We start from the raw sequence: 21342 nt of genomic DNA, 5'->3' as shown, positions 1-21342 counted from the left end.
TGGATGTTGCCCACATCCTTTCCTTTGCTTGTGTCCTTTTAGTCTCAACCTGAATTGCACCACGTTCATGAGTGAGGTTCATCTCACATGCCAAACTTGCTTCTGGGAACTCAGAATATAACTTAGGATAGCAGGTTGGTGAAGTTGCAGTGGTATTTTTCTTCCTATGCCAGGCGTATTGGTTTGCATCCATGGGGTGTAGCCCTGTAACTGCAGGAAGCAGCAGGTGCCAAGAGCTGAGGGGCAGAGTGCCATGTGCATATGAGCACCCTGGTCTGGACACAAAGCTTGCTCACAGCTCCTGGCCTCAGCAAAGAGCCCTGGTGCTGCTGCTCTGTCAACTGAGCTTGCCAATGCAGATCTCCTGGCCCAGGCAGAGGCCCCGTGATGTTTGATAAAGTTTATTTGAAACACTTGATGGCTCTGGCTTAGTTTCAGGGCAGCCATGACAGGCCTCCCCAATTTGGGGCTCTGCCATGTTGCAAAACAAACCTATAAAACACCAGCAGAAAGAGGCTGACTCCAAAATTCTTCTCAACACTTAGGCTGAAACTCCTCTCACTTAAGAGAGGGGGGTAAAAAAGCAACCCTGATTATTCTGACTTTGTCCCTTGTCCTTCAGCAGTGAACTCTTCCTTCATCATCAGGCAGCCAGCTTGGTGCCTGCCAGAGAAGGAATTGGTCCAGGACTTCCCAGACCATTCTACCCAAGCTTACCTGATGGTAAAGGAGGTTGACTACACAGCCCCAGTGATCTGGGGCTCTGCCCAACGCCATTACAAGCCAAAAATTGATGTGAAGTTTTCACTCTCTCCCATAATATTGCTATGCTCACCTTAATGTAGAAATATAAGTTTTAACATTCTTTTCCTGTTGTGTCTCCTGGTAATGACCTCCAAAACTGAGAAAATTGACACTCTGGGGAAAGGCACCATGTTTATCTGGAACTTTGCAGAATCCTCGATGCTGTAAACCCCAGCTCCACATGGGGACTGAGGTTTGACACCCATATACTCCTAATTTAAAGTCATGCCTGCTTCTCACTTGCTCTCGATGAATGATGGAGTCATGGATTGACAAGGGAGGTGAAAAGGCATCTGTTGCACTCTCAATCACTTGAGTAGAATCTTTTGTGTTGTTAGAAGTAGTTTTGTGTACTTCCCCAGCTAACTGTTCAGGGAGGCTTGGTAGAAACAAATTGAATTGCCTTCAGGGTCTTTGCATGATTTGGCTTTGTGTCAGGAACTGCAAAAAGGGTCCATGAGCTCACTTCTCAGGCTTAATGTTCTGCTGAGCCTGTGGGCACCATGGGGAGCCCAGATACAGAAACTGAGGCACTGCTCACCTCTGCCAATACCATCCCCAGTGTACCTCCTACTCCACTTGCCAGAGAGAGATAGATGGCTATCGCCTGATGTATTGAGCTTGATGGTTAAAATATAATAGCTTTCTGTAGGGCGATTACATAAATGGGAAACCATATAGTGAGAGTTTAATGTTTTAATTGGGTGTGTATCTTGTAAATGATGGATTAGGAAACATATTTATCCTCAGTCTGGAGGCTACTAGAAGCTGGACCTGAGCATCTTAGGATAGTTTATTAGATTATAATCCATCATTTTCTATTATGTATGCTTTAGGTAAGATTATGCTTTAACCCTGGAGTATTAAAGAATACATTATGACTCAAAAATAAATGATGGAAGGGGCCAGTTTTCCCAGCAGTAATGCTGGTGAGTGTGGAGCCATAGGGCTACTCTCCCAGAGGTGACAGCAGATCTGCAAGCACCATGAACGGGTCAAGGTTTTGAGTGCTGATCTTGACCTAGTGATTCATTTCTCCTTTGCCTTGACAAAGTTGTTTTCCTTCTGAGTCTTGGTTTCCCAAGTAAATTCTGGAAGCATGATGGATATTTACATGCAGAAACTCCAAAGTATGGTGAGGATTAATTAATGTGTATAAATCACTTTGAAGATGAAAAGCAGTATGTTATTAATTACAAAGCTGCAAGGGCATAAACAGTACATTACAAACACAGAGAAAAGTGCTGTTGGGAGCAACAAGTGATTGTGCCCACCAAGAAAACAAGCCATCAGGGAAGGACAGAAGGGCAACGTAAAAATCAAAGCCTTCCTGTTAGGGGAGACCAGAGTTTTTAAGACCTGAGCCCATTCTGGTTCATACATGACCCCATGTTCCACTAGAACATTATAAGTCCTGAAATTAAGCATCAGCCCCAAGATATTTATGGACAGGCACTGGGTTCAGGCCTGCCAGGAGCTGTGACAAATAGATCAAATTATCTTCCTTTCATGTTCAAACCTGTGGAGAGAAGACTCCAAAAATGAGCAATCTGGAATAGCTCAGCCCCATGACAAGTTCTTCTTTACATCCAGTATGAGAGTGAGTGTGAAAGCAGAATAAGGTCAACTCTGGTGCATATTGGAAGTGTGGGCCTTTACCAACTCAGGATAGATTCCCCCTTTCCTACTGACACAACTGGAGCCAACGATCTTTTATGATGTACTTTCCATAAGATTCTTCCTATGCCAGATTCTCCCAGTGTACATAACATCCTGGAATAAATTACTTTGAGAAGCTGCATGAACCACAAGGGGACCATTTTGTGCATCACTCAGGCCCTAGCCCATGTGGTTCCTAGGGAGTAGTGGCTATGAAATACAGAAGAGCTTCCCTCTCAGGAAGTTGTCTTCTATCCTCAGGCATGTCAAGTGCTTTCATTGCCTGCAACACCAGAAATCCCTCGAGATCCCTAAGTTTCTGGATCATGTAACTAATGTAGAGTTTCTCACCTGTTTTATGTCAACTCTACTGTTTTTATCCTCATAGTATACGTAACAATAACTGATTGAAAACTTGTATTTGCTCAGAACTGCAAGCCTTTACATTTAAAGCATTTTTTCCGTAATTATTACATTTGAACCATACCCACAGCCCCAACATCCACTCTAGCAGAAAATAAAATTGGCAGATTACAATCATTTCACAAGAGTTGATGCTGAGGCCCAGAGAGCCTGCCATCACATGGCTGGTTAGTTATAAGGGTAAAAGACTAGGTCCTTAGTCTCCTGATTAGTCCCCTAATGATTTCCAAATATCACATAAGACCTAAATCATCCCTTTTGTAGCATCAACTCCCTGTATCTGATTTTGCCTTCATTAATAAGGAAGAATAATTCAGCTCTTTCCTTCCCAAGCCATCTTCTGATGATTCCTGATGTGGAGAGAAACTATATCTCTTCCTCCGTCTTTTAACCTGGGTCTTTTTGTGTCTGTTTTCACAAACCTCTTCTGTTATAGCGGTCAGCAGATATTTTCTGTCAAGAGCCAGATAGCAGATCTTTTTTGGTTTTGTGGGTCGTGAAGTCTGTGTCACAGTTGCTCTACTCTGCTGTTGTATGGCAGAAGCAGCCGTACACGTGTGTAAGCAAACGGGCAGGGCTGTGTTCCAGGAGACTTTACTTATGGACACGGAAATTTGCATTTCATGTACTTTCCATGTGTCATGAAATATTATTCTTTTTATATTTTTAAGGCTATTTAAAATGTAAAACTAGTCCTTAGCTCATGTGCTGTTGTTAAAAACATACAAACAAACAGGTGGCAGACTGGATTTGGCCCCCAGGCCATGGTTTGCCAGCCCCTCTTTGATTACATTACTCTTCTTTTCCTAAAAATACCTTTTCGGAGTGTTTCCATTTTTACAGAAAGAAAACATTTGCTTTCCAACTGGCCAATTGTCCAACTACTCATCCACTATAAGTGCAGTGGGTAATTTTTTTCTGATGCTGCCATCCCACTTCGTAATGAATAATTAGATCTGACTTCCTGATCCAAACCAAAAGGTAGAAAAAGCAAGCCACTTTTCTCTTTAAAACTTTGCAAAGGGTAAAAGTTTCCATCCTAATGGATGGCTTGAGATAGTGTTTCAACCCATGGGTAGAGTGTAATGACCTAAAAACTTTGCCACATACACACTTGTCTTCATCCTTCATTTACCCTAGGTTCCTCTGCAAAATCATGGCCTGTTTTTCAAGGTGACAAAGACCCTTTCTTTGTTAAGGTTTTCCAACAGGTTGTAACAGTGCAGAGTCCCTGAATGACATCATTGCTTTCTTCTCCTAGGTTAAGGTCAAATAGATCCCGTTTCCTTAAAAGGCATTGAAGTTCTTACAGGCTACCCACATCAAGGAAGAAAGGTGCTTGTGATATATGACTTTACTGCTTAAATCAAGATAATCCTAGAAATTCTAAGATGAGAGTCAACACAACAGTTCACCATGACACAGGACTCAGACTGTCATCCCCAAGTTAAAGACAATACGCAATATATGCTGAGTTTCTGTCAAAAACTCTTCTTGTGGTTGGGAAGGGAAGGGGGTAAGAAAGATAAGAGCATTTATGTCATCCTAAATTAGTTTTTAGCTCTTCAGATCTCTGCCAAACCAAAATACATCTATATATTAGAAAGTCACCTTGTCTTTTTTCACTACAGTAATTCCTGCCAAATATGAAATACTATGTTTTAAGTAAGCTGCTCAACGCTCTGTCTTCTGCCACTCTCACTTTGATCTGGGAAGAACGCGGGCCATCAACATGTCAGGATGTTAAAAGTGTGGTAATTTGGGGGGCTTTCAGTTTCTTTTGAAAACAATGAGAGATTATTTTCTATGGAAACTAAAAGCCTACAATGTGTTTAAAGTTGCTACACTTGAAAATTGATATGTTGAGACTCAGACTGATGAATCCTGTGTTCAGAGCTGCTATTTTGTGTATTCCCATCTCACTGAACAGAGCAGATTTGGGGAAAACAGAAAGAAAATGACAGAAAATGATGAGAAGCGTACACTCACCTGGCATCCTTTGTGAGGATACAGCCTAGGAAAAATGTTGGCCCTCTCATTCAGACTCACTGTTCTTTGATGATCCAAGAGATGCTAATCCTTGACCTCTGTATGAATTCCAAATTGTGTATTTACCTCCCATTATATAAAGGGCAAAATGGTAGTGATTAAATCTGAACAATCCTGCAAGTAACATTTCCACCCACCTCCCCTGCCCCAGATGGTCAAAGCTTGTATTTAGTCCCACAGAGAAGGAAAAAAAACTTCCCACAAATAAGTCAGGGGACCCAGTTATGTTATCAGTTCTGATGTTAGTAACAGACTTTTTATCTAATAGATATGCTAATGTGCTCTTAACCAGATAATAAAGTCCTGTCCCTGCTTACACACTGGTGAGTCTCTGGCAGTGGGGGCTGCCATTTCATAATTGTACTCTTAATTTCAGAGGATGTGCCAATTTATGGAAAGCAAATTAAGTCATTAGCTAGGTCTCTGGTCTCCATCACCTAGCAGCCATGTGGCAACATGCATATCTCATGTGTGACATTCAGAAAAGTTCCTTTACTGAGGTGAGGTGCCTTGGCTTTCCTCCACAATCTACCTGTCAGAAATCAAGGTAGCCAGCTGATACAGGGCTTTCCCACCCTGACAGGCAAGCTCCATGGATAAGGAAGAGGAAGCAACTTTTGGTCTTTATTTTGTAGACCCTCTTAATGCAAAACCAGGGAAGAGTGAGTAGTGCTACCACCCTGTGCCCCTCAAGGACCATGACAAGTAGAAAGTGTTATCAGTATGATCTGCTGGCCTAAGACCTTGTGGCTCCACAGAGCATGTGTTGGGTGAATGAGAATGCAGTGTTCACCAACTGTCTTTCTGTCAACTCACCATTCAGGCCTTTGTCCTGAAATTTCTCTCTGACCATTATCTCTCTGGCAGTCAGCAATCAGTTCAGAAGCAGTAATGGGATGTGAAGCTATGACATTTTGTGTGTCTCTCCCACATGCTCTGTTTATTTGACTGCATCACTTAGGGTGGTCATCAAGCCCACAGACCCTTCACCTTCCACAGGAAGCTTTTAAATTCTTCATTTCCTAAGCTTTGCATGTGTTTGTTTATATTTACATGTTTCATGATTTAGAATTCTGGATATAGCTTCTGTTGTACTGTAAATAAGTATTGTTTCGTTCTACGTTTTACCTGTAACACAATTGCAGGCGTTCTTGCCATGTTAATTAGAAAAGTACTACCTTGATGTGATGGAAATCACATGAATGAGCTTTGGTCTCAGGGAAGCCTGGGTTCAAATTCTGATATGTATACTTAAAAGCTTTGTGACTTGGGCTTGCCGCTTAATCTCCCTATACTATAGTTTCCTTATCCAAAACAGTGGGATAATTCCTGCCTTGTAAAGATACTTCAGGTGTTCACTAATATTATATATGTATTCAACTTTTCTTCAAATGCAATGTCATCAGGTATGAGCAATGTCATTTTTGTATGTATCCCCTAAGTACTGTGACAAGTACTTAGCATTTATAATTTTTATTATGTAGTTTTGGAAAGAGGTAGGCACAGACCACCTGGAATGACATACAACCCTATGAATAGATAGGTCTATAGTCAGACCAGCAAACCATTGTCTGCTTGGCCAGCCATGACTGTAAGAAAACACCAGTTGTAAAATGCATTCTGGTTTCAGACATAGGAAAATGTGAACACATCTGAGTTTAAGAATCAGTGAAATGTGGTGGCACCTGACACACAGTAGAAGCTCAACTAAACAGTTATTACGATTATCGTATTGGCTCCCACACTCCTAGACGAGGTCCATTGAAAAGCATAAAACCAGGCTCTTGGATCACTGTATCCCCAGCAATGCCTAACACCTTGTAAGCATAAATAAATATTTATTTAATTAATAAATGCTGATTAGAGTTAGGGCTAAGTTGGACCATTAATGGACAGCGTTATCAAGTGCCCGAAATCCCTGATCCCTGGTTTTACTTGTTCCCCCAGGTAAAGGGAAGTTTCTGGTTCCCTGAAGTTGTAATTGCCTCCGTTCCCAAGCATTTCCAAGTTAGAAGGCATTTAGGCAAAGGAACAGTTAGGGGGGTTGTGTAAGCACCACGTTTAAGCCCTCTAGCCGGAATCTGTAATTCCCTGAAATCAAGAGAGCTGGATGAGTGAAACTGGGAAGTGTTTGTGTCTGGCATACAGCCACCATTTGGCACTCATTTTACAAAAGTGTGGCAGAATTTAGTTGGAGTTCAAGGTGAAAAAGCAAATAATGGCATAAATCTGAAAGTCTGTTGGCTGCTTCTCTGTAAATGAGGATGTGCTAAGAAATTGCTACAAGGCACCAAATAGAGAAGAGGAATATTATATGGTGAATTAGGTCTGTGTACACAAGCCATACAGAATGTTTTGTGCTAAAATGCCCAGCTTAGCTGTGCAGCCTCATATGACAGAAATTTGACCCCAAAGCAAACTTTTAGAACATTCATAGTTTTCTTAAGGTCACCTTAAATCATACTTCCTGTGTCCTTCACTGAAAATTCCTTTCTAGAAAATCCACATTTTGGTTGTTAAGAATAGACATGCAGAATTGTTGTCTGAGCCCTTTACTCATCAAATAAATCATTTATTAAATTGATGTTTTGTATTAAGATCCTCTGTGTTAGGAGAGCAAATGGTCCATCAACTACATTAGCATATTTAATATTACCATAAAAGAGAGGATAATGCATTGCATGTTCCACTAATTTCATTTTTTTATTATCAACTTCTAGCCTTAAATATGTAAATATCAGAATGTCTCAGGAAATATAGCAGTCCTAAACTATGTGTTGATAAGAAAAGAGTTTTGCTGAAGAGAATATTGTCCTCCTTTCTTGGAAAGAAAGATTTATATGATACATAGTAAGTATCATGTTTCAAAGGCTTTTTTCCCTAATAAACCAAAGCTTCAGAGAAGGGAGGATCAGCTTTGCCTCCAATCTTTGCCTTTCTTTCGTCATGACTTGTGTTCATAGCTGTTAGAGAAGGCCCTTCCCTTGGGACGGGTTTTCAGTGGAGTTAGGTCATGTGGAAAGATGTGTACACACACGTTTGGCCCTCCCCTAGGGACTCTGATCTTTATAAAAGAAAGGTATATTGCCTTGCTTTTGCCTTTGCCGTCATGATGCAATCCTATCCGTAGGCTTACTTCTATTACACCATGAGTGTTTTAGAGGCACGTTAATGAAGTTTAGATTAGACTTGCTTATATTCCAAAGGGAAAGGTAAGTGGCAGTCTGTCAAGTGCATTCTGTTCTTTGGGCCATGCTAAACAAGACGACATCTTTCAAAGAAGTTCGGTATGCCTTTGAATTAGAAGCATTGTTGAAACTGGTTTTAAGGCTACCTTATGCCCAAAGTTTACAAATATAGACTTCTAGGGCATTCGCTGAATTAGTAAACTTCCCTTTAAGTTTCTTTTTTTTTTTTTATTTTGAGAGAGACAGAGAAAGTGCAAGCATGGAGGGGCACAGAGAGAGAATCCCACGATCTGTGATATCATGACCTGAGCTGCAGTCACTTAGTTGGGCACTTAACTGACTGAGCCACCTAGACTCCCCTTAAAACTTCTTTTAATAACATTTGTATACTTCCTTGAGAAAGGTGTCTCTTCTCTTGAGAGAATTGTAGGTTAAAGACTTTTTTCTCATGAAAAATCTCGCCACTTTGTATATGAGTTTTATGTATTATTTTTATTAATTTGAAATGTATTAAATTTATTATATTAAGTTCATGTTTTTCCATTGCACCAAAAATTTTGTTTAGGCAAAGGATTGGCTGTTCACATTGTTTGCTGGGATCTGCTGACCAGCCTCATCTAGGACATTTTTACTTGAAAAATTTCCCTAGACCTAGAGTCTGATAAGCAACTCCATAAAATAGTACACTTAATAGGAAAGCTGAGGGACACCTGTGTGGCTCAGTCAGTTGAGTGTCCAGCTTTTGCTCAGGTCGTGATCTCATGGTTCGTGAGTTCAAGCCCCATCGTCAGGCTCTGTGCTGACAGCTCAAAGCCTGGAGCTTCCTTCGGATTCTGTGTCTCCCTTTCTCTCTGTTCCTCCCCTGCTCGCACTCTTGTGTCTGTCTGTCTGTCTGTCTGTCTCTCTCTCTCAAAAATTAAGATTTAAAAAAAAAATTTTTAATAGGAAAGCTGAGAAAGCCTGGACAAGTTATGGTTTGCATAAATGATATGCGCCATGATGTTAAGACATTTGAGCTTCATTTTTCCCAGATCCATCAGGCAATAGAAGCTTTTATACTAAAAAGGTTTTTATTAACTTATCGTTATGACAAATGGTCAGCCATCCTTCTTTCTCCTTAGAAATGTGAAGTGGTCTAACCATTACACAGTAAGAAATTGTAGAGACTTGTGCCCATTTTTATTCAGTCTGTTTTTGCCCAATGAAGGCATTGTCTCCTGTTGAATTTACTTTAAAAACCATAAAGCTTCTCAAAAAAAGAAGCTGGCCTGTGACTAGCTTACATTTCTCAGGACCATAGCAGTGAAGGGTAAAAATCCAAAGAAAGGAGAATACATACCAAAAAAGAGTGGGATGAAGTTAAGACAAGAAGTAAGGAAAAGACACTAGAAGCTATGAACACAGTGATTAGAAACACTAACAAGCATTGCAGGCTGTGAGATACCATATGCTAAGCAAGATAAAACATGGAACAATTAGAAGACAAGGATGGGGGAAAGGTGACACCCAGCACATCAAATGACATGTAATCTTCTGCATGATTTCTTGAACCAATAAGTCCAACCAAGGTAATGAGATGAAAAGCAATCCTTGAGAATTGCTTGGAGGTGCTGTTTCACCCCCTCATCTCACATCATTAAACTTTCTGTTCCCTCATGAACTACTTAAATAAATAACAGTGGACAGCTCAACATTTATCCAAATAAACCAGAAAGCCACCATGATAAAGGAAATTGAATTTATAGACACGGCAGGCTCTTGCCTAATAGATGAGAGTCATGTGTCTAATGTTAAACATCAATCTATATTTCAAATACGTTGTATGAAGAGGGGGCAGTAAAAACACCCCCTACAAAATCATTTCTCACTAAGGTTAGTTTATCTTGTGTTGTGTCTAATTGATACCCATGTAATTCCGCTACAGTCTTTGCTACTACAAATGATGTAAGAGATGGAAAGAGTGTGGCTGTTGGCTCCCAGGGGAGCGCTGAAAGTTAGGCTTAGAAAAATCACCTTTGTCTTCAGATGTGCTGTCTTTAGAATGACCCTTGAAGCCAGAAAGCAAGCATATTTGTTTTTTAATCAGGTGAGGGCATTCTCAAAAATCTTCTCTTCAGTCTTGATCAGGAATGGACATGATGGAGAATTATTTTATACTAGATCCTTTCCCTGACTTATTTTGCCTATTTTCATGGTATAAAGGAAGGTCCAGCAGGAATATCTGAGCTGACACTACACTTTTAGCTCCTAGTCGAATTCAATGTATTTATGAACTTGTAACATTTAGGAAGGTTTCCAAATTCCTACATGGGCATATCTTGGTCTAGGATAGGACACAGGTATGTTCAGGCTGGTAGCAACTCATTACTCAGCCAAATCTGGATTGGTGGGGAGTGGGGGTCGGGAGGCTGGGAAAGAGAAGGGAAAGAAGGTCAGTCCCTCTCCATTTGGCATGTGTATGAGTGTGGCCCCCCACACTACTCCTCCCACAGATCCTGCCCCAAAAGTTCTGGTCAGAAAAAGTTTTCAATATGTGCACATCTTAATGAAATGTTTTGACAGCTACATTTAATCTGACTTGAAGGAAACCAGCTTTGGATCCTGCTTCCAGTGGTTTCATCTTTCACAGCGTTTGTTTGCATTCACAGAGATGTGGATGTCACTGCTCCTTCCCCTCCTGTCCCCTATTCTCTACGTTCTACCTTTAAGTATCCTTGGAGCAAGTCCAGATTTATTAAAATTAATATACATACATTACAGTTCACTTAATTTTAGACTTTTAAAAAATGTGCTGGTATGCCGACTGCAACTTTATCCCACCTCTTGTCTACCCTATCCCCACCTCTGCAGCTTGACTCTTTAGATGGGGGTGGTCAGGGCAAAAGGGCTACCCAAGGGCTCATGGTCTTGGCCCTGTCTGGGAGAAAATATCTCTATTTCTTTTGTAGGGAGGTGGATGCTGATTGCATGGTATTTTATTCTTCTCTTCAAAACTGACAGGAATTAAGCCTTTGGAAAGGTTAGCTGACCCAGCAGTGCTATCTGTATTGTAGTGAAATACCAATGGCTTGTTTTAATGTCAGAAGCAAATTGGAGAGTGGACCCGACTGAAATATCTGTGACTAAATTTGTCCTGAAGGAAGAAAAAGAATTGTCTCTCACGTTCGCATGACTAAGGAGTTTATTAAACAAGCGCTTGTGTACCCCACCCAGGGAGAATGCTGTCAAAACATGAAGAAAAAAAAAAATAGAGATCACATGAAAGCCGAGTCTGAACTCTTCTCATAATTGCATGTCTGAGTACTTTTGCTAATTTGCCACACCCTTTGTAATTCTTTCTTCATCACAACACTACTGCTGCCTCACCCCTGACCAAAAACTTTACTGTGCCTGTGTCTCTGACAGTAGCATGAAACAAAACAAACAAAAAAAAAAAACCCAAAACCTGGCTCCTTGAGAAGATACCCAGAGTGGATTGAATTGGCTCTTGGCTTGTCACCACACCCTTCAAAACCCAACAACCAGGTTGCATATACAACAGGGTTTCCTTCAAGGGGCTGGTCTGAAATCTCTGCCAGTGGAAATGTAGAGAAGGACTCCAGACCTGAAAAGGAACGAAGTGTGAATTGCAAAAAAAGAAAAAAAAAAATTGAAAGGATTCTTGACATTGTGCACATGCTATCAAATTTTGGCTGATTTTCATTCATATAGATAGGCCAAGTAGAGTGTAGGGGCTAATGTCAAGAAGATTTGTGTATGCCAAGGGGAAAACACATATTACGAGAAGAAGCAAGTGTGCACAAGGGACAGAAAATCCAGGAAGGCATCCCTTTGCATCACCGTGGTATATATGATGTGTGTATTTTTTTCCTGGGGATATAAAGGGAGAAGGCGGCCAGATGAATAGCTAGAGAAAATTATAGTTTCCACTGGCTTCTATAGAACAGGAAGGAACCGCATAGTCACCATTGACCTAGTGAATAAATGGAAGTTCAGGCTTCGTGGTCAGCTCAGAAAATCCTCTGACTTAGATTAAGCCAGTTCTTATTTTTCTATTGGATGATGAGGCTACAGTTTTAGCTGATCTCTTCACAGCCCTGTCCCCAGCATCCTAAGAGACTCTACCCATTTATCTTCGAAAGCCAAAGAAAAGAGCCTGATGTGAGAGGAGGGAGTAAAGCTGGTGGCCCAGGAAAGATTACTCTGATGCTGAATGGAGAGAGACTTAAAATCTCTACCCCTGCACATGTGATCATGGTAGCATCCTGAGGTTCTAGCACACAAGGGGTGACTGGGGACTGTGGTATCTTGACGGAAGTTTTGCCACACATGCAGAAAGGTTCTCTGCGTAGAAAAGAATTTTGATTTGGGGCTTTAATGCCTTTGAAAGCGCATCAAGAGGAACACTGACATGCTTTCACTGGAGCCTTGGAATCCTAAAATAAATAATAGAAAAATTGTGATTTAAAATATAATTCCAAATACTAACTGGGCCCCGCTGCCTAGATGAGTAATAGGCTTCAATAAATGTGTGACAGGCACAAGGCTCTTCAGTATGAAGAGTAGTGAGGCCTCAGAAATAGAAATAGGTTTTTCATTACATGAGGGATTATGTTCAGCCTGACTGTGGAGCCTGTTCATGGGGCCACAGCTGCATCTTCTGCCTGCAGACATATTAACAGGTAATGGTAAAGCAGGCCCGCACAGCCTGAAACAGCGATTTGTTTTAGGCAAGGGAGAAAGGTCGCTATCTCCTGCTTAAGTCAGGATTAGCATTGTTTACTACACACTTTCCCTTAAACTTCTATTCCTCTGTGCTAATGAGCTGCAATTTGAGTCAGGTTCCACCTGGGTGCCTGCTAAAATCTGCAGGGAAGCCAGGGATGGAGAAGTAAGCATGGTTTTTGGGGTGGTGGTGGTTGCTGTCTTGTTTTGACCCACGTAAGCTCGTCAACACACGCAAGCATGCTTCTCTTTGAAGATCATACAAAGCTTTATTGTAATTTCAAGCAAACTCAGTGATTCATTTGAGGCTTTCCTAATACAGCAACTCAAAGTCAGCACATGCACACTCTGGGCCTCCCTTCTTTTCAGGACTGAGATTTGGGTCAGTGTCAAGAAACTGAATTGAGTCCACCCTCTTAGTGGCCAAGGAAACTATGGGGTCCTGGAAGATGAGTTTCAAGAGGAACTTGAGAAAGGTCTGGGCACTTGGCCATAGAAAGGCACTCATGATAAAGAGAGTTGATTTCAATTTGAGATACGTTTTCTTTTACACATGTTATCAACACAAAATTCCTGGCCTTTGTGCCCTCTTGGTTCAAATAACGACTCGTTGAAACTTCATACTTCCGACATCATTGTTCACCTGGATCAGGAAACCTGATTTGTGTCTATAATGGTTCCTCACTTTAGTGGCCAGCTGGGCATTGGAATAGTCCCCTGAAGAAAGTTCTGGATTTAGTTTGGCTAGGCTGCCATCTCAACCCTTACCAACTGCGTACTTTGGGGAAAGAAAATTTAATGTATTGAGCCTCGTTTTTCTTAACTGTAAGAAATGGTTAATAAATAACAGTTATAATGATGATGATACCTTTTTCATAGACTTTCTATGTGACATTTAAAGTAGCTATTGGTATCAGTATTCGTGCTATCTGTGCATTCATTCAAAAGAAAAAGTATACAGATGCTAAGTTGCAATTTAGGATTTAGGCTATCAAAGTTCAGAGACTGGAGGAGTTGAGGATGACCCAGTGAACACATTTCCATGCTGACCTAGCCCTGGGAGGATGGAGATGAATTGAAGTAGGAATGAGTTGAGAAGCACTGCAGGCAGCAAGGAAGGGGAGAGGCCAGAATTAATAAGGCATGGGGCAGGGGAGATGAGGAGCTCAGCCAGTGAGGAGAAGGGTGCCCAGTGAAGAGCGGTGGAAAATAGGAGGTGAGATAGAGCAGAACCAGGTGATAGATGGCCTAGAAGGCTAGCAAAATATTTAACTTGGTTAGTTTGGCTATAAGAAGGTACTTAAAATTCATAAGCAGGAATGTAATATAAAATTATGACAAGCTGGGGTGTCTGGGTGGCTCAGTGGTTAAGCGTCTAACTTCGGCTCACGTCATGATCTCTCAGTTCATGAGTTTGAGCCCCGTGTCGGGCTCTGTGCTGACAGCTCAGATCCTGGAGCCTGCTTCAGATTCTGTGTCTCCTTCTCTCTCTGCCTCTCGACCACTCACGTTCTTTCTCTCTCAAAAATAAAACAAACATTAAAACATTTTTTTTAATTATGACATGCTATCATGATAGTTACCTAGTAGATGTTCCATAAATATTTACTTACTAATTGATTGAGGATTCAGGATAGATTGGGAAATGGGACAGAAGACAGGGCGACTTATCCATAGGTTCTGGCCATAATCAGTGGGTATGTGAATGGGTAGATTAGAGAGGAACATGGAAATAGGGAAACAGTAAATCTGTGAGAGCCTCCTTCCAAAGAAGAAAAGGCAGATTTATGATAGAATTTGCATAGTACTGACTGGAGATGAAGAAGACTGAAATATCTGATATACCCTTCAGGTTTCTAACCTGGATCCGTACAAGAACATTGTCAAGAACGGTGTAACTTAAGAACTTAAAACTAACACCATCTTTAAATCACTGCACACTTTTCTAAAAGCATGGTTGGCCAAAACATTCTTTTATTGGCTTGTAATTCTACCAGAATTGGCAAGGAGCTATTCTTTTTTTAATGTGCTCAGTAAATCTCTGTGCGGTTTCTTTATTAGGAGAGGGCCCTTTGATCCAGTAAAACCCATCAAGACCCCTTCTGAGACATTCACTTTGGATTTTGTATGAAAGTCTGTGGAGAAAAAGGAGAGCAGAATTGGGCTAAAACTAAACTCTAAAAGGCTAACCAACTGCTTCCATAACATTGCTCATACGTAGCGTAAATTTCATGAACCAAAAAAAGGCATCAGGAAATATGTGGAAATTCAGCATACCCATTTATAAATAGAAAAGCACGTTCCAGGACTTGAAGGCGCTCACCTAACAAATGCAGAATGTGGTCCTGGGAGTCTGTACCATTGCCCTTTTTGATTTGGGGCAGTGAAGCTTACAAATAAAAATCTTCAAAGAAGAAAGTTGCCTTTTGATCAGCTGGTTAGAGGCAGGTTTGAAATTATGATAAATATGCTACATATTCACTGTATTAACAGGTTTAAACTCTAATGCATCTGCCTGTGTCTCTGAAAGTGAGGCTGACTCACTGTACCCAGGCTGAAGGGTCAGATGGATGAGTTTGGCTATGGGTTTATGGATCCAGGCAGAGAGGGCCAGACATCAGGGAATGTGCTTGCACCCTCCTCCCCTCTGCCCTCCCTCTGCGCCATGCTGAAGTCTCCATTTCTTTTCAATGCTTTAACATCTGACTGAAGTGCATGAAATACCCTCTCAGATGCTAGGTGCCTAGAGTAAAGCATAAAACGGCATGATTACCTGGGGAATTTTAGAGTCAGCTTCCAAACTAACCAAGAGAGTTTAGGCCCCAAAGGTGTTACATGAATTACTGAATGGATGAGGTTCAATTTAGTAGATAATTATGTCTCTGTACTTTCTTTTTGTCTTTATCCTACTTCTCACCTCTTCTGGTCCCCTTTCTGCTACAGGGTAGCAGGAGATAAGCCTCAGCCACAAAGCTGGACATCCCATTCCTATCCAGTTTTTGACCCTAAGCAATGGTGCAGGTCTTTAGGGACTCCTAAATCAGTTACCATTTTCCAAGCCCAGTTGGGTTAAGACAGATGTCAGATCTCTGCCTTCTCCACTTCAGCCCACGACAGGAATATCATGATGGTCTCATAAACCCACCACTGAAGCCTTTGGAGTCCTCCTGCAGCTTCCCCAAGAAGGGAGATCAGGGATCAGATATCACATTTGCATGATGATTAAATGTGGGATGCATGCCCAACAAGCCCATAGTTCAATCATAAATGGAGAGAATTACTTTAAATGGCACTCAAATTTAGTCGACTTATCAGCTGGTTAGAATAATCACAGGACAATACGGCATTATTGTCTAAGAGCATTACTGTAGATGACAACTGTCTGAAAGCCTCTTTAAAATAGAAAGGAACCTGCTTTTAGGACTCAAAAATTGGTTGAGAGTTGTAAGACATCCAGGAGAAGTTTAAAGTGGAGTTGGGAACAGAGTGAACAGGCTCTTAACCATGGGTAAAATTGTAAGAGAACATTTTACACTATTCTTGCAAACCAACTTGTCATTTCTCAAGTGTATAATGAAATAATGTGTATGAATATTTTCATGCAGAACAGCCTTTCTTCCAAGTTTTGCCCTCTTCAGTGCTTCGTGGTACATACAACAGAGTCTTTTAGAACAGTGTTTTACAATCTCAAGACCAAGGGCTCCCAAAAAGATCCTGAGAGAAGTGTAAATGAATAGCAACTATCTCTAAGACTGCATTTTTATAAGCAAATGATGAAGGATAAGGATGTTCATGGGGAAGAACCCTTGAAAAATCATTAGGAATAGTAGAGAATGAAAGTAAAATGCACATAATCCTACGCCAATTAGCAGATCTTTTATAGTCTGGGTATGTGAGATGAGCTGAGGGTAAATAGTACTGCCTGTGTATGGGAGGAATGGCTTTCTGTATTCAAGTCAGGGTCGTGGCTAGAAAACAGGAATGAGGCTCCTTCTTGGGTTCCACTTCCTTTTCATAACTGCTCCCCCTATGATTTTTTTTTTTACCTTTAAAAGCGCTTTGTGTGAAAAGGATGGATTGGAACCCACTAGGTCTTTTTACAGAATGTCAAATATTTTACCCATTAAGAGACTCAATTTGAAAAGGTCCTTGGCACAGATTAATGAAATAGTCCAAATATTATTCCTCCTTGTTCTGCAGTCTCGATGGAGTAATAACTGGTCACCTGGACCTTTGCTCATTAATGAGGTGGTCAGGGCTCAAAGATGTGCAAAATTTTTTTCTTTCTTCTTTTACTACTTTTTACACTGTGCGGGGTTATAGTGCATTGGGGACCACTTGCTTATCGACCCCAGTAACATTCACCCAGGGAGACTCTTTTTCACTCTTTTGCCCTTTGCTCTAACTCAGTGCACCCCCACCACATCCCTAGGAACATTTGACAGTGTCTAGAAGACATTTTTAGTTGTCATAGTTGGGGAACACTACTGGCATCTAGTAAGTAGGGGGCCAGAGATACTGCTAAGCATCCTATAATGCATAGCACTGCCACCCACAACGAAGAATCATCCAACCCAGAATGTCATTAGTGCCAAGACTGAGAAATCTTGTTATCCTTGGTTTGTAATTGTGTCTTTAGGTATATATTTTTTCTTCTTTTACCACCAATATGAAAATGAAGTCTCTGACCCCTGTATTGCCAAGTGTGGGTCAGCTTTGACTCTGTGTTACTTATTCCTCTTGAGCCTGTTTTTTCATGCCCAAAGTCCTCAATCCCCTTCATGGAGGCAAGCTGTGGTGCTAAGTTCTGAAAAGTTATTTAACTAAACTGGTCAAATTTGTGCTGTGAAAAGAGGGTTCACCTGAAGATCTGTAATGACAAGTACCCCTGAATGTAAATCTTTCCCAAAGGACAATGAAGTCAGACATTTATTAAGGACATACCATATATAGGAACTTCACATTTCATGTCTGATCCAATCTTCCCAATGACTTAACTTTTCTATTGATAATTAAGGAAGGAGATTCAGAGAGGTTGAGTAACTTGCCCACAGTTACACACTGGTCAGTAGTTGGGATTTGGAATTTAAACATGGGTCCATTCAACTCCCAAGTCCACATCCTCACCCATATGTTTACTGACATCAACCTAAAATTATGTGCCTGGTGACTTTAACTTCATGTGTTTCCATACCCCCAGAAGTCCTTGCAACTACTCTTAATGATAGTGCTCCCAAGAAAAGAGAAAAGAGAGTCCCTCTGGCCATGCAAACTCTGGTCAGCTGCACCTTACCTTTGTCCTGACAGCAGAAAGATGACACATTCCCTAACCAGTTGTCCATGTCAGGGCATGCAGGAAGACCAAAATAGGCAGAAAGAAGTGGAAGATAAATGAAATGTACTTCAAAACTGAAACTCACAAGGAGGGCTCAAAGTCCTTCTCTGGATGGCCATTCAAGACAGCACTTCAATGAGGGAGGCATTCAGCTACAAGTTATCATAAACTAACAACCATAAGAATGCTAACAGTGGTTTACAAAACTGCAAGGCTCTATGTTCCTTACATAGCTAGCTGGATATCCAAGGTTTACAGAAACTGGCACTGATGATGCTGCTCGGTGATGACATCCATGGCATGAACTCTTCCTTTTTCTCTGCTTTGCCCCTCTTGGTGCTTTAGGGTTTTTTACCCCTTGGTTTTGCTGCCTCATTGTAGCAAGATAGCTGTTGCAGCTCCAGGCATTATATCTACCTTCATGGGGGAAGAAAGAGGGGAGAAAGATTCAAGATCTCTGTCCCTTTTATCTGGAAAAGCCTGAATTATCCCCCTGCCCCATTGTATGTGCACACACACACATCCACCCCAACCAAACTTTACTTATATCTTGTCAGAATTGTATCACGTGGCTGTCCCTTGCTCCAAAGGAAGCTAGGAAAGCTTTTCTAGACTCCTTGGAAACAAGAGAGAAGGGGAAAAAAAAGGTTGAAATTGTCTGATAAATCCAAAAACTAGCAGTGTCTTTTTATAGTGATTTTTACACTCAAGTTTCTACTTTTCTGAAAATAGATACAACAGCTCTTCTAAGATATCTCTTTTATAGACATGTCCATTGTGGTACTCTGAAAGAGGGTGTGTTGGTTTGCTAGAACTGGCATAACAAAGTACCACTAAATGAATGGTTTGTGACAAAAGTTTATTATCTTGCCCTTCTGGAGCCTAGAAGTCAAAGACTAAAGAGTCAGGTGAGCCATGCATGTCTGAGCCTGGTTCATCCCAGGTCTCACTCTCAGCTTCCAGCAGTTCCTTGGCCATGACAGCACAGCTCCAGTCTTTACATGGCATTCTCTCTGTGTGCATGTCTGTCTCTGTGCCTAAATTTTCCTTTTTCATGAGGACACCAGTCATAGATTAGATCAAGCTCCACCCTAATGAGCTCATCTTGATCATCTACAAATATCCACTTCCAGATAAGGTCACATTCACAGATTAGGACTTCAACACCTTTGGTGGGGGAAGCACAACTCAACCTATAACACAGGATTTCTCTGAATCCTTCATAGTCTCTTAGTAGTAATGATGATAGGTGGTATTTTAGAGCAGTTACTGTATGCTAAGCAGTTGATATGGATATTCTCATTTAATGGTACCACTAGCACATAAGATCAGGACTATCATTATTTCTATATCCTCCCATTTATCTGTTGACTACAAGGACTTCACCACAGCCATTTACATCCCTCGTATGCCATGTATCTTGCTCATAAATGCTAAATAAGGCCAGACAAGTTGATTTAAAAAAGCTTTTAAAAAAAGTTGGTTTGTGTGTTTTTTTGTTCTCAGAAGCTTTCTTTGCTGCCTTAGAAACACAAATAAAACACTTCATTCCATGCGCTGGACGTGATGGGCTCCTCTTATTCAGATGCAGAACCATCTGCGCAAAATACTTCATCAAATTCATCAAAAGTTCACTCAAAAGATGAAATCGCCCTTTGGTGGAACAGTGCCCAAGCTGAAGGCAAATGATATACAGAAACCCAAATGTGACACCTTCGAGGCACAAGCAGGCACTGGGATCCTGCCCCCAACTCCTGCCCAGGCTCATGGGTGACTATGGTTCTGCTCTGGCAACCCAGGGAAGAGGAGGGAGAGGAGGAAATGGGGCTGTTGACAGCCATGCGGTTCAGGAGGCAGCAGTGCTGTCTGTCCTGGTGCATAATGTCATGCTGGCCCTTATCAGCCATCAGGAAGCTGGCATTGATCTGTATGGTCTGGTGCCACTTCCCCCTGCTTTACACACATTGCTTTGGCTAAACAGCACCGTAACTGATCCTTCTCACCATAAAACAGCCTTAGTAGCCACTTACAATTGTCCAGGGTTTTGCTGTCATCCTCCCCCCATAACAGGACCACAAATGGAAAAGAAGGCTGCTTCCTCATCTATATAATACTGGGGACTTCATGGGAAATTTGGCTTTTTTAAAGGCAATCACAACAGTTTCTCATTTCCTCCAGACTAGGGGCAGACAGTGCAAGAAATGATAGTGAAAAGCAAGTAATATTTTATGTTTCTGTGGCACCTCATGGTTTAATGTGGTGGACAGGCATATGAGGCAGGCTCAGGGAAAGGACTTGTCCAAGGCACACAGCTAGTAAGTGACCACCGTGCAGCGGGTACCCAGGTAGTCAGTGTCCAAATACTGTTCTCCTTCCACAGTGACATTGAGCACTGCCGCAGAAAGCTGTCATGCAGTGCTTCTGACCTGAGCTGACAGAAACTTCTCAAATCAGAAAGGGAAAGAATTCTGAATGGAGGACTAAAGCACCTATCCCAGGTGCTGTGCCTCAGGGAGAAGCTGATGCAGGAGATGATGTTACTGTAAGTGACCTCTCCTGGGTGGCTTCCTTTAGTTTGGTCTTTGTCCACTCCACAATTGTTCCTTTTTTGTGATGGGTGTGTCTAGCTCCTTCTCTGACTCAGCAAACAGCCCTGAGAAAAAGATCTTTCTCATTCTGATTCCTGAGAATAAAATCTCTTTCAAATCCGAATAGAAAGAAAAACTATGGAAGGAAGCTAAAGTTATAGCAGGTAGCATTTCATGAGCATTAAAGATGGGTGCTTCAGGTTGAAGGCTTTGATTGGATAGCTTATTTAATTCCCCTCTTATTGGTAGAGGTGAGAAGAATTGTCCCCATTTAACAGATGGTAAAGCTAAGCCTTAGAAATTTTAAGTAATGTGCCCAAGGTTGTACAGCTGAGGAGAAGCAGCATGAACAAGAAGCCTGTATTCTGTTCCTTCCTCTACTGTTAACTTGCAGTGTAACCATGGACAAGGATTTACCTTCCTAGGGCCTCAGATTCCCCATCAAAACAATCATAGCATTGACCTAGCACTCACTATGTGCAGGTCGCCAGGCTTTGCCTACACCATCTCCCCCTGCTTCTTCTCACCATAAAAGGTTGTACAGCTGAGGAGAAGCAGCATGAACAAGAGG

At 41.4% G+C, this 21342-nt stretch overlaps 1 protein-coding gene across 3 annotated transcripts in view; it reads left to right on the top strand.

The window, feature by feature from the left end:
* The window catches only part of TENM2 (teneurin transmembrane protein 2), a 944724-nt gene that overhangs the window by 674723 nt on the left and 248659 nt on the right, over positions 1-21342 (top strand). The window lies entirely within an intron of this gene.

This window comes from Prionailurus viverrinus, chromosome A1 (genome assembly GCF_022837055.1).
Source record: "Prionailurus viverrinus isolate Anna chromosome A1, UM_Priviv_1.0, whole genome shotgun sequence".
Taxonomy (NCBI): Eukaryota; Metazoa; Chordata; class Mammalia; order Carnivora; family Felidae; genus Prionailurus; species Prionailurus viverrinus.
Note: the sequence above shows the minus strand (reverse complement) of the source record. Positions and strands in the feature narration are given on the sequence as shown.